At 45.5% G+C, this 11365-nt stretch overlaps 1 pseudogene; it reads left to right on the forward strand.

Annotated features, from left to right (window-relative positions):
- The first annotated feature begins 9104 nt into the window (after positions 1–9104).
- On the forward strand, positions 9105–9222 carry LOC124717612 (annotated as a pseudogene).
- The last annotated feature ends 2143 nt before the right edge of the window (positions 9223–11365 follow it).

The following is an 11365-nucleotide window of genomic DNA, read 5'->3' on the forward strand; positions in this document are numbered from 1 at the left end:
CCGGAGCAAGTATGGTGGGTCTGACACACCGGTGTCAATGTGTTCCTTTTTCCATTTCCAGGAGTGTAGTTTAGACAAGAAGAGAATAGAAACTTTGGAAATGTGGTACTACAGAAGAATGCTGAAGATTAGATGTGTAGTTCACAGAACTAATGATGAAGTATTGAATAGAACTGGGGAGAAGAGGAGCCTGTGGGACAACTTGACAAAAAGAAGGGACCGGTTAGTAGGACATGTTCTGAGGCATCAATGGATCACAAATTTAGCATTGGAGGGCAGCGTGTAGGCGAAAAATCGTAGAGGGAGACCAAGAGATGAATACACTAAGCAGATTCAGAAGGATGTAGGTTGCAGTAAGTACTGGGAGATGAAGAAGTTTGCACAGAATAGGGTAGCATGGAGAGCTGCATCAAACCACTCTCATGACTTTGGGTCTCCAGTGTATAAATTAATGGTACAAACTCGGATAAACGTAACAATCCTTAAAAATTGGTAGTATTCACGAGAGATCATATCAGCGTCTGTTGTAACAATAGCACAGAGATACACATTTAGTACCTTGCCCCCCCACAGGTGATTCCCTTCACGGAAACTATCACAGGGAATACTCTTACACATGCACGACTCATGGCCTAGAACACAAATTGCAGTTAGTAACACTGACCGATGGTAGACAACGCTGCATGCAGTTCCCGATCGTCAGGTAGTGTGCATGTTGTATCACGAGAGGTGAACATCCTGTGGCCCTCTGTATGGAAGTTGCTTCGAACCATTCGCGCTCAAACACTTGTAGACGCGTTAATGTAACAGGTCCAGTTACACGTAACACAGACACGGGCTCACGGTATCAGGTACCCAGAACAGGAAATCAACACTTAACTCCAATCAGGTGTGATGGAGGTTTGACTTGCACGATTCCAGACACTTACTGCCTGCAACCCATACTGACAATCGTCGAGATGCCGTAAAGCCTATGTAACCAGAGTAAGCTGGGAACTTGCCGACCAGGCTGCACGCGAGGTCCGTCTGTCTTCGCGTCGTCCGCCGCTACCAATTCCAGCCAGGCTCGATCCCAATCAATTTAACCTCACGCCGCTTCTCGAGACCCGAGCCAGATAGTTTGAGACCCCCAAAAAACCACAATTTGCCCAGCCACGTGCTCCTGAGCCATCTGGCCCTCAAGCTCCTCGAATCCAACCACACACAAAGCTCGACCAAAGACCTTAGCTCGCGACACAGGATCGAACCGATACTGGCAACCTAAATATTAGTGGCGCCAGTGGAACGCCACACCGCCAAGATTAGAGCGGCCATGGCCCACTAGTGCGTCAGGATGCAGACCCAGGATATGAGTGGCGTCGTTAGACGCAACGAATATTCGAGATTATACCGTTTATTACTGGAGATACAAGTTGTTGCTGCTTTTTCCGCGCCGAATGGCGGCTACATAATCTGCAGAAGAAACCGCTGAATCCAACAGCAGACTCACGGCTGCCGATGGTGCTGCATCAGTTTGGAGTGGGAATCGATAACTCTTTGAGACGGCGGTTATGCCGATCACTGGCGAGGTAGCCGCTCCGATCTGTAGCTCTGCTTCTGATGATGGTGGTGACCATGACGTGTGTTTCACCTCCCAGGTCATTGCCCGTGATGTCCCCTCAGGTGGAGTGTGATGTCAGATTCCGTATAGTCGTGCTGAAGACTGAATATGGCCAGCCGGCACGGTAAACATCTCGGTCTTGCTGTACTAACATTTTAGAATCCAGTAAAGAATGTTTTCTTTATGAACATACATACATTACTGGCCATTAAAACTGCTACACCCCAAAGATGACGTGCTACAGGCGCGAAATTTAACCGACAGGAAGAAGATGCTGTGATATGCAAATGATTAGCTTTTCAGAGCATTCACACGAGGTTGGCGTCGGTGGCGACACCTGCAACGTGCTGACCTGAGGAAAGTTTCCAACCGATTTCTCATACACAAACAGCAGTTGACCGGCGTTGTCTGCTGAAGCGTTGTTGTGATGCCTCGTGTAAGGAGGAGAAATGCGTACCATCACGTTTCCCACTTTGATAAAGGACGGATTGTAGCCTATCGCGGTTGTGGTTTACCGTATCGCGACATTGCTGCTCGCGTTGGTCGAGATCCAATGACTGCTAGCAGAATATGGAATAGGTGGGTTCGGTAGGGTAATACGGAACGCCGTGCTGGATCCCAACGGCCTCGTATCACTAGCAGTCGCGATGACAGGCGTCTTATCCGCATGGCTGTAACGGATCGTGCAGCCACGTCTCGGTCCCCGAGTCAACAGATGGGAACATTTGCAGGACAACAACCATCTGCATGAACAGTTCGACGACGTTTGCAGCACCATGGACTATCAGCTCGGAGACCACAGCTGCGGTTACCCTTGACGCTGTATAAGAAACAGGAGCGCCTGGGTGCACGAATGGCAAAACATTTTTTCGGACGAATCCAGGTTCTGTTTACAGCATCATGATGGTCGCATCCGTGTTTGGCGACATCACGGTGAACGCACATTGGAAGCGTGTATTCGTCGTCGCCATACTGGCGTATCACCCAGCGTGATGGTATGGGTGACATTGGTTACACGTCTCGGTCACCTCTTGTTCGCATTGACGGCACTTTGAACAGTGGACGTTACATTTCAGATGTGTTACGACCTGTGGCTCTACCCTTCATTCGATCCCTGCGAAACCCTACATTTCAGCAGGATAATGCACGACCACATGTTGCAGGTCCTGTACTGACCTTTCTGGATATAGAAAATGTTCGACTGCTGCCCTGGCCAGCACATTCTCCAGATCTCTCACCAACTGAAAACGTCTGGTCAATGGTGGCCGAGCAACTGTCTCGCCACAATACGCCAGTCACTACTCTTGATGAACTGTGGTACCGTGTTGAAGTTGCATGGGCAGCTGTACCTGTATACGCCATCCAAGCTCTGTTTGACTCAATTCCCAGGCGTATCAAGGCCGTTATTACGGCCAGAGGTGCTTGTTCTGGGTACTGATTTCTCGGGATCTATGCACCCAAATTGCGTGAAAATGTAATCACCTGTCAGTTCTAGTATAATATATTTCTCCAATGACTACACTTTTATCATCTGCATTTTTTCTTGGTGTAGCAACTCTAATGGCCAGTAGTGTATATTATAAAATTTCATTATTTTAAACATTATTTAGCTTTTCCTATACATAAACAGCAGCAGACTGTCTACACATCTAATCTTAGATAACAGTCCATGTGTGCCACCACGCTTCCATGGAATATTTATACAGGCTCAGCGGTAGTATACCATTCTCGTGGAGACCCTAGGTCACATCCCATCTATTCCAGATCTCAACCAAGAGTGGGGCCCTGCCCAGCACTTTTAGCAAGCCGGTATCCACATTGCAGTTAACTGCACCATTTCGAAATGAACCAATGGGCATTCAGCCCGTTTCCCGACCGCAAGTCAGGCAACCTCGCCTTTTTATAAATACGGAGTTAAACTCTAAGATTTTAAAAAAGGACGCACCATGAAGGAACCAGCCGAATGGGACGGAGACAGTAGATGTGATGTAGCAGTACAGACCAAGAAATGATTACAATATCAGCAAAGTTGGATGATTTATTCAAGAGACAGACATTCACTAACGCACTGACCCACCTCTGGCAATTATGCAAGCAGTTACTGGGTTTGGCACTGATTCACAGGGGTCTTAGATGTCCTCTTGACGGATATCGTGCCAAATTCTGTAGAATTAGCGCGTTACATCGCCAAAATCCCGACATGGTTGGCGGGACCTTATAACACTCGCTTGCTGTGACACAAATCAATGTTACTCTCTGGAAGGATTTTAAATTTTGACCGTGCGTGTCTCTAATGGATGGAGGTATCGGACAGTAGTTTTGAATATATTCTAATTAATAGAAAAACTAAACATGTTTCTACTTTGGAGATAATTATAGTTGCAAAGTTCATATATTAATGAAAAATCGAACGGTCACCAGCCCAATTAAGCACATTTATTTGAAATATTATGTTCAAGAAAACTGAATATTAGTTGTTGTAGTGACTTTCATTATACTCCCATTTATAGCAAATTATCAGATTTCTTTAGTAGCAATAGTTACCAACCGTGCACAGGCAGAGTGACGACTCCAGAGAGCGACCAAATGTTGTAAATTGCCCTGAAGATGGCCCCATCTCGGGTTGAAACCGGTTGGCGGGAAAAATAAATAATGCGATTGTGACTGTCATTTTGAATAACTGATAATAATATTCCAATTATCTTTCTAATATGAGAAGAATATGGTGGGAACCCATAAACTGATACTGTATCATTAGTGAAACTCCATGATTATTTCAGTAGTAAGATTTAATTCAGCTTAATTTAATTCTTAGCCTCACTTGGAATAGTTTGTTTTCATCCTCCAAAGCAAATTACCCAACACCGAGCTTGATTGACACCAAAAACTATGCAACAGCCAAAACAACATCCGAGGCAAAATTCCATGCACAGTGGCTTGCAGTTGCCTTGCTTGGCACCCTCGGTGTGCACCATGCAACGGCTAGCCACTTACGTTATACAGTACAAGAGTCCTAAGCATGAACCAGCTTCCAACATACAATGTTTTCTTTATAAACATACATATATAATAAAATTAAATTATTTTAAACATTATTTAGCTTTTTCTATACTTAAATTACGAACTTTAAATTTCCTGTCACAAATCAATGACCATAAGTAACAAAGAACAAGCACTTCATTATCACAGATACACAGTTACATAGTATAAACCTACTTCTAATCGATACAGGTGTTACCAACTGCAGCCGGCCGGGGTGGCCGAACGGTTCTAGGCGCTACAGTCTGGAGCCGCGCGACTGCGGCGGTCGCAGGTCCGAATCCTGCCTCGGGCATGGATGTTTGTGACGTCCTTAGGTTAGTTAGGTTTAAGTAGTTCTAGGTTAAGTGCTCAGAGCCATTTGAACCATTTTTTTTTTTTTGTTACCACCTGCCAGTAACACACCAAATGTTCTCAGCTGGAGAGAGATCCGGCGAAGTTGCTCGCCAAAGTGGGGTTTGGTAAGCACGAAGACAAGCAGTATAACCTCAGGGAGTGTGTCGGCGGCCATTATTTTGCTGAGATCTAAGTACAGGATGGCTTGCCATAAAGGGCAAGAAAACGGGTCGTAGAATATCATAGACCTGGAATCTCATTCGTTGGAGCGGAACTGTCTCCAGTGATGAGTCCTGCATCGAACTGAGCCCTGATGAGCAGCGAAGATGTGTTTCTACACGCACTGGGCACTGGTCGGATAGCAACCAAACTGTAACCTGACAGCCGGGAGTTAGGGTCTGGGACGTCACTTCTTTTCACAGCAGGATCCCTTTGGTTGACATCCGTGGCGCCCTTACAGCACAGTGGTACGTCAACCATATTCTACTCGCCGTTCTGTTGCCCTTCAATTGAGACGCTTGGAGCTTTATTGGAAGGACCCGCGAATCAGATCTGGAACATGTGGATGTAACGCGCTAATTGGACAGAATTAGCACGATATACCTCAGGTGGACATCCAGCAGCTCTATCAACTGCTTGATTGGGCCAGAGGTGGGAGAACGCGTTATTGATTTGAGCAGTTCGTGACGCTCTTTATCTTGAATAAATCGTTCATTTTTCCCGAAATTCTGATAATTTGTTTGTCAGTACATGTACATCACCTCTGTCTATTTCCGTCCCATTCTGCTGATTCCTTCGTGATTCGTCGTTTTTTTCTTTCTTTTTCTTAGAGTGTGCTGTGTCATATACATAAAATATGGTAATAGGATGACCGCAGTGTGTGACGAGGTCGGGGTTGTAGGGCGTGGCTGGGTAGAAGAAGGTGGCTGTTTTTAGCAAGCTTCCTCTTTGTTGTTGGTTCTCCCAATACATTTTCTGGTAGCTCAGCCCCACCACTGGTGTCATGGTGGAGACGTGCTGATGCGCGCAGCCCGGGGAATGCGACGCCATGCTCGGTCAGCGGCTGCGCAGGCGGTAGGAGGTTAGCACCACGAGGCCCGGCCTAGCTCGCCTCCTGCAGATGCTGCGGCTCGTGTCGACGCCAGGAGTCGCCGGTGCAGCAGCGAGAAAATCCCTCAGCTGGCCGGTCCTCGGGGCAGCATCACTGATGACGACGACGTAACAGCGACCGAACGCCCAATCGGTCAATCCAATGCCGACGCCCACCTCTGATGCCCTTAAATAGTGCAGACCGCTGCTGAATCCGCCGGTTACGCGGCGCCGTGTTTATTGGAATGTTTCGATGAGTTGGCTAACGCAACCACGCCACACGCAGCCCGTGCCTGAGTAATTCTGCTAATGCTGCATTCTGGCTGTTGATGGCTGCCATGCACGTAGACACATTCCGACGCTCGTTGCAAAACTGTGTCACCTGCATAACGTGCCGGCCAGCCTTCGTCCACCATCTGCCGTGAGGCTGGCGCATCGCCCACTGAAACACACTAAATCACAATTTCGCACCATAAAATGGTTCAAATGGCTCTGAGCACTATGCGACTGAACTTCTGAGGTCATCAGTCGCCTAGAACTTAGAACTAATTAAAGCTAACTAACTTAAGGAGATCACACACATCCATGCCCGAGGCAGGATTCGAACCTGCGACCGTAGCCGTTGCTCGCTTCCAGACTGTAGCGCCTAGAACCGCACATCCACTCTGGTCAGCCTTCGCACCATATTTCCTAAAAATAACCCTTTGTCCTCTACAACATACATCTCCCTTTAATAGGAGTGTTTTGTTGTGGAAATTTTTTACTGGAGGTCACTCACTGCACGAATGCTATTTCGCGCTATGATCACTGTCTGCCCACATGATATAAGAGGAACAGGTACACTGGACAAGCATTGATCTCTGACCATCTGTTTGCTTACATGCTGGGCAGGAAAAAAAGCATGACGTCATTATACTCCACGCCCATCCTAAGCTACGGTCCCTTCCTCAGCTTTGGCCCACCTCTGGTCCCTACGCAAGGAGCTGACAGAGTTGTTGGGTGTCCCTCTGAGGGATATCGTGTCAATTCTGTCCAGTTAGCTCGTTTCATCGTCATGCACCACATCTGATTTGCGGGTGCTCCCAACAATTAGCGCGTTAGATCGTCATACACCAGAGCTGATTCGCGGGTCCTTCCAATTAAGATTGTTGCGACAGTGCTGTGGAAGTTTCGCTTGGAAGCCCGTTCGGATGCTCCATACGGATCTGATCTCTCGTCATGCCATTTCCATATTTTTGGAGCCCTGAGGAAAGACATTCCAACCCACACATTGCCAAGATTGTTTCGACAGCGTTATAGAAGTTTCGGTGGAAAGCCATGACATATTCGGCATACAGTCCAGATCTCTCCCCACGTGATTTCCAAATTTTTGGAGCCATGAAGAAAGCAACTCGTTGCCGCCAATTCGCTTCAGACAAAGACATGCACGCCAGCGTACAGTCAAGGTTTAATAGTCTAACAAGTCTACCACAACAAAGGTCAAAAATTAAATATGACTGTAGTGTTGCTCACGCTGCTAAACATTGCATTTTCGGGCAACAACAAAGTTATATTATGTGGCAGGTGTCATTAGAGCACAGTTAATAAAGTAATTTCTTGAAATAACTGATAAACTAGGCACTCATCTTTTCGTCTTTCCCACGCTGGTCTCGTTGTGAACTGAAGGCTCAATCGTCGAAAATCTAGGTAGTGATGATTCCAAGCTCGGATGCTAAGAGGCTCAGGTGTTATTCTGCGATATTCAAAAGTTTTATAGATGCGCTTCACAAACCATTCTTGAATATTAAACCTTTGCAAAAGTTAGGACAATGGTGATGTAAAAAAGTAATCAGCACTCCGAATTTAAGTTACACTTCTTTTTTATTACTTTTGTTGCAATATCACGTAACTCGTCCCAAAACATCACTTCACAATATAAAACATACTTGAAAATATCTTCCTCACTGTTAAAGTTCACATTTCATAAACCGACTACAATTTGCGTCTTTTTAACATGACTACCAAAGCTTGCCTCTCTAATAACCGCTTACGGGCCCAAAAAATAGGGGTTACAAATACGTCAAAGATCATAGTGACAAAACAGTGACTGCACATAAGAATAATATCATTGCAATATATACATATCGACGCATCGAAGTACCTCTACATCAACGAAATCAAATCTGAATGTTGTCACAGAAAAATGTTAACTATTTTACAGAAACACAGTATAATACTGCTGGTATCGAGAGGTTGAGGTGAGGTTACGTAATGGTTACGTAATTCAAGTACCATTACAGTAGGTTACAGCAAACTTTTTTGATGAAGGCACTTACCGTCTCACAGTCAGATAAATCTGTTAAGAGCTGTGGCAATTACTTTTGAAATAATAAACACCTGAAGCGGTACTGTAGTACTCTCCATTTGAGCCTTTGAGGCAAATTTTCTTTTTTACAAATTAATGTGCATGACATGCAGTTACCCATCTAGCCAGCTGGACGTGGAAAGTTGTTATTTTTCTGTCACCCTTCCTGTATGGATGTGAGTGACTGAAAGTAATTATTTTGAGAGTAAAAGTATGGATCATTAACCAAAGATAAGTAAGTGGTGGTGGTGGTACTGAATTAGCAAATCCTTGACGCCAGGTGGTGCAAGAGTAGAGTTGACAGTGACATGCTCGAGTTTCACCTGTTTCTGGAGGACGAGGCAGGGAACAGCCAATGAGCTGCGTCTTCCTCGTTTCGTTTCAACAGGTGGTCGTTGGGGTAGTTTTCCGCGATATTCGGCACTCAGCAGCGGGGAGACATAGGGTGAGGACGTGTCTCAGAAGCTGCGGCAGAAATGGTGAGATAACCTGGTTAAAAATGAATTATATTGTTGAAACCTTCCCGTCTGCTCTATATCTCTTTTGTTACGCAACCTTCCCTTCTACAATAACTTATGAGACCTTCCCTTAGGATTTCTATCTCTTGCTCAATAATAACAAATGAAATCTTCCCTTTGAAATTAATTCTCTTTCTCAGTCTTCGCATACAAATTTAAACGCTGCTTATTAAAAATAGGCAACGGCCTTGCCGCAGTGGATACACCGGTTCCCGTGAGATCACCGAAGTTAAGCCCTGTCGAGCGTGGTCAGCACTTGGATGGGTGACCATCCAGACCGCCATGAGCTGTTGCCATTTTCGCGGTGCACTCAGCCTCGTGATGCCAATTGAGGAGCTACTCGAGCTAATAGTAACGGCTTCGGTCAAGAATACCATTATAACGACTGGGAGAGCGCTGTACTGACCTCATGCCCCTCCTATCCGCATCCTCCTCGGAGGATGACACGGAGGTCGGATGGTCCCGATGGGCCGCTTGTGGCCTGTAGACGGAGTGGTGGTTTTATTAAAAGTGATTTTCTGATTATTTCGTCGAAACATAGTGTGTGTCGTCGTCGTGGCCCTCAATCGTTACCTGCAATAACCCAAAACTCTCCCTTACCTGTTTTTACTGTTACTGGATCGCTGTCTGACTGCTACATCGAACTGCGACATGAATATATTTACTCTGCTTTCTATACTCTATTAGCTGCTGGTGAGCTGTCATAATAAGTGGCTGTATTTGTTACCAAAGCTGACGTTATTCTTTAATAGCAAAGCTGACATTATTCTTTAATTAATTTGACCGAAGCTACGTAACTCATAGTTAAACTTTTTCTTGACAACAAAAAAATTTTGCAAAGTTTTACGTTGACGGTTTTTGGGATGGATTATAATCAGTTATGCAATATTGCTGGCAAAAATTAATTATATTCTGAATGAAATGATTTTACAAACGATCAAATGAGACTTACTTTTTACAATAATCTTACAACTAACATTGCGCAAACATACCTTCAGTAGTCTTGAGTTTCTCAAATAATTATTCAGCAATATTAGTTCCTCTTATTATAATAGTTAGCTGATGTCTCTGTACATCCGTTTATAATCTCTTGTAAATCATAGCTAGTGGCTGGCAGGCACACCTCTCCTCTCAACCTCTCGTTTCAGACCTGCTACCAACTCGCTTCACATCTCGCTTACTACTGACTTCCTACGAACGCTAAGGTGCGGTCTCTCCCGCCAACAATGCTTTCTGGTGCAGACAATCGCTGCTACCATTACAAAATCTATCAATCCGCGGTTTTTCCCGGTCTTTTCTTAAAATGTATGCATACGCGGTCTCTCCCGCCCTTTTTAAAATTATATCAACGTGCGGTCTCTCCCGCCAACAATACGAGGCACATTAAAGTTCTAAGGCCTCCGATTTTTTTTCTAATTAACTACTCACCCGAAATCGATGAAACTAGCGTTACTTCTCGACGTAATCGCCCTGCAGACGTTCACATTTTTCACAACGCTGACGCCATGATTCCATGGCAGCGGCGAAGGCTTCTTTAGGAGTCTGTTTTGATCACTGGAAAATCGCTGAGGCAATAGCAGCATGGCTGGTGAATGTGCGGCCACAGAGAGTGTCTTTCGTTTTTGGAAAATGCCAAAAGTCACTAGGAGCCAGGTCAGGTGAGTAGGGACCATGAAGAATCACTTCAAAGTTGTTATCACGAAGAAACTGTTGCGTAACGTTAGCTCGATGTGCGGGTGCATTGTCTTGGTGAAACAGCATACGCGCAGCCCTTCCCGGACGTTTTTGTTGCAGTGCAGGAAGGAATTTGTTCTTCAGAACATTTTCGTAGGATGCACCTGTTACCATAGTGCCCTTTGGAACGTAATGGGTAAGGATTACGCCCTCGCTGTCCCAGAACATGGACACCATCATTTTTTCAGCACTGGCGGTTACCCGAAATTTTTTTGGTGGCGGTGAATCTGTGTGCTTCCTTTGAGCTGACTGGCGCTTTGTTTCTGGATTGAAAAATGGCATCCACGTCTCATCCATTGTCACAACCGATGAAAAGAAAGTCCCATTCGTGCTGTCGTTGTGCATCAACATTGCTTGGCAACATGCCACACGGGCAGCCGTATGGTCGTCCGTCAGCATTCGTGGCACCCACCTGGATGACACTTTTCGCATTTTCAGGTCGTCATGCAGGATTGTGTGCACATAACCCACAGAAATGCCAACTCTGGAGGCGATGTTCAACAGTCATTTGGCGATCCCCCAAAACAATTCTCTCCACTTTCTCGATCATGTCGTCAAACCGGCTTGTGCGAGCCCGAGGTTGTTTCGGTTTGTTGTCACATTATGTTCTGCCTTCATTAAACTGTCGCACCCACGAGCGCACTTTTGACACATCCATAACTCCATCACAACATGTCTCCTTCAACTGTCGATGAATTTCAATTG

The sequence above is a fragment of the Schistocerca piceifrons genome, chromosome 9, assembly GCF_021461385.2.
Source record: "Schistocerca piceifrons isolate TAMUIC-IGC-003096 chromosome 9, iqSchPice1.1, whole genome shotgun sequence".
NCBI classification, from domain to species: domain Eukaryota; kingdom Metazoa; phylum Arthropoda; class Insecta; order Orthoptera; family Acrididae; genus Schistocerca; species Schistocerca piceifrons.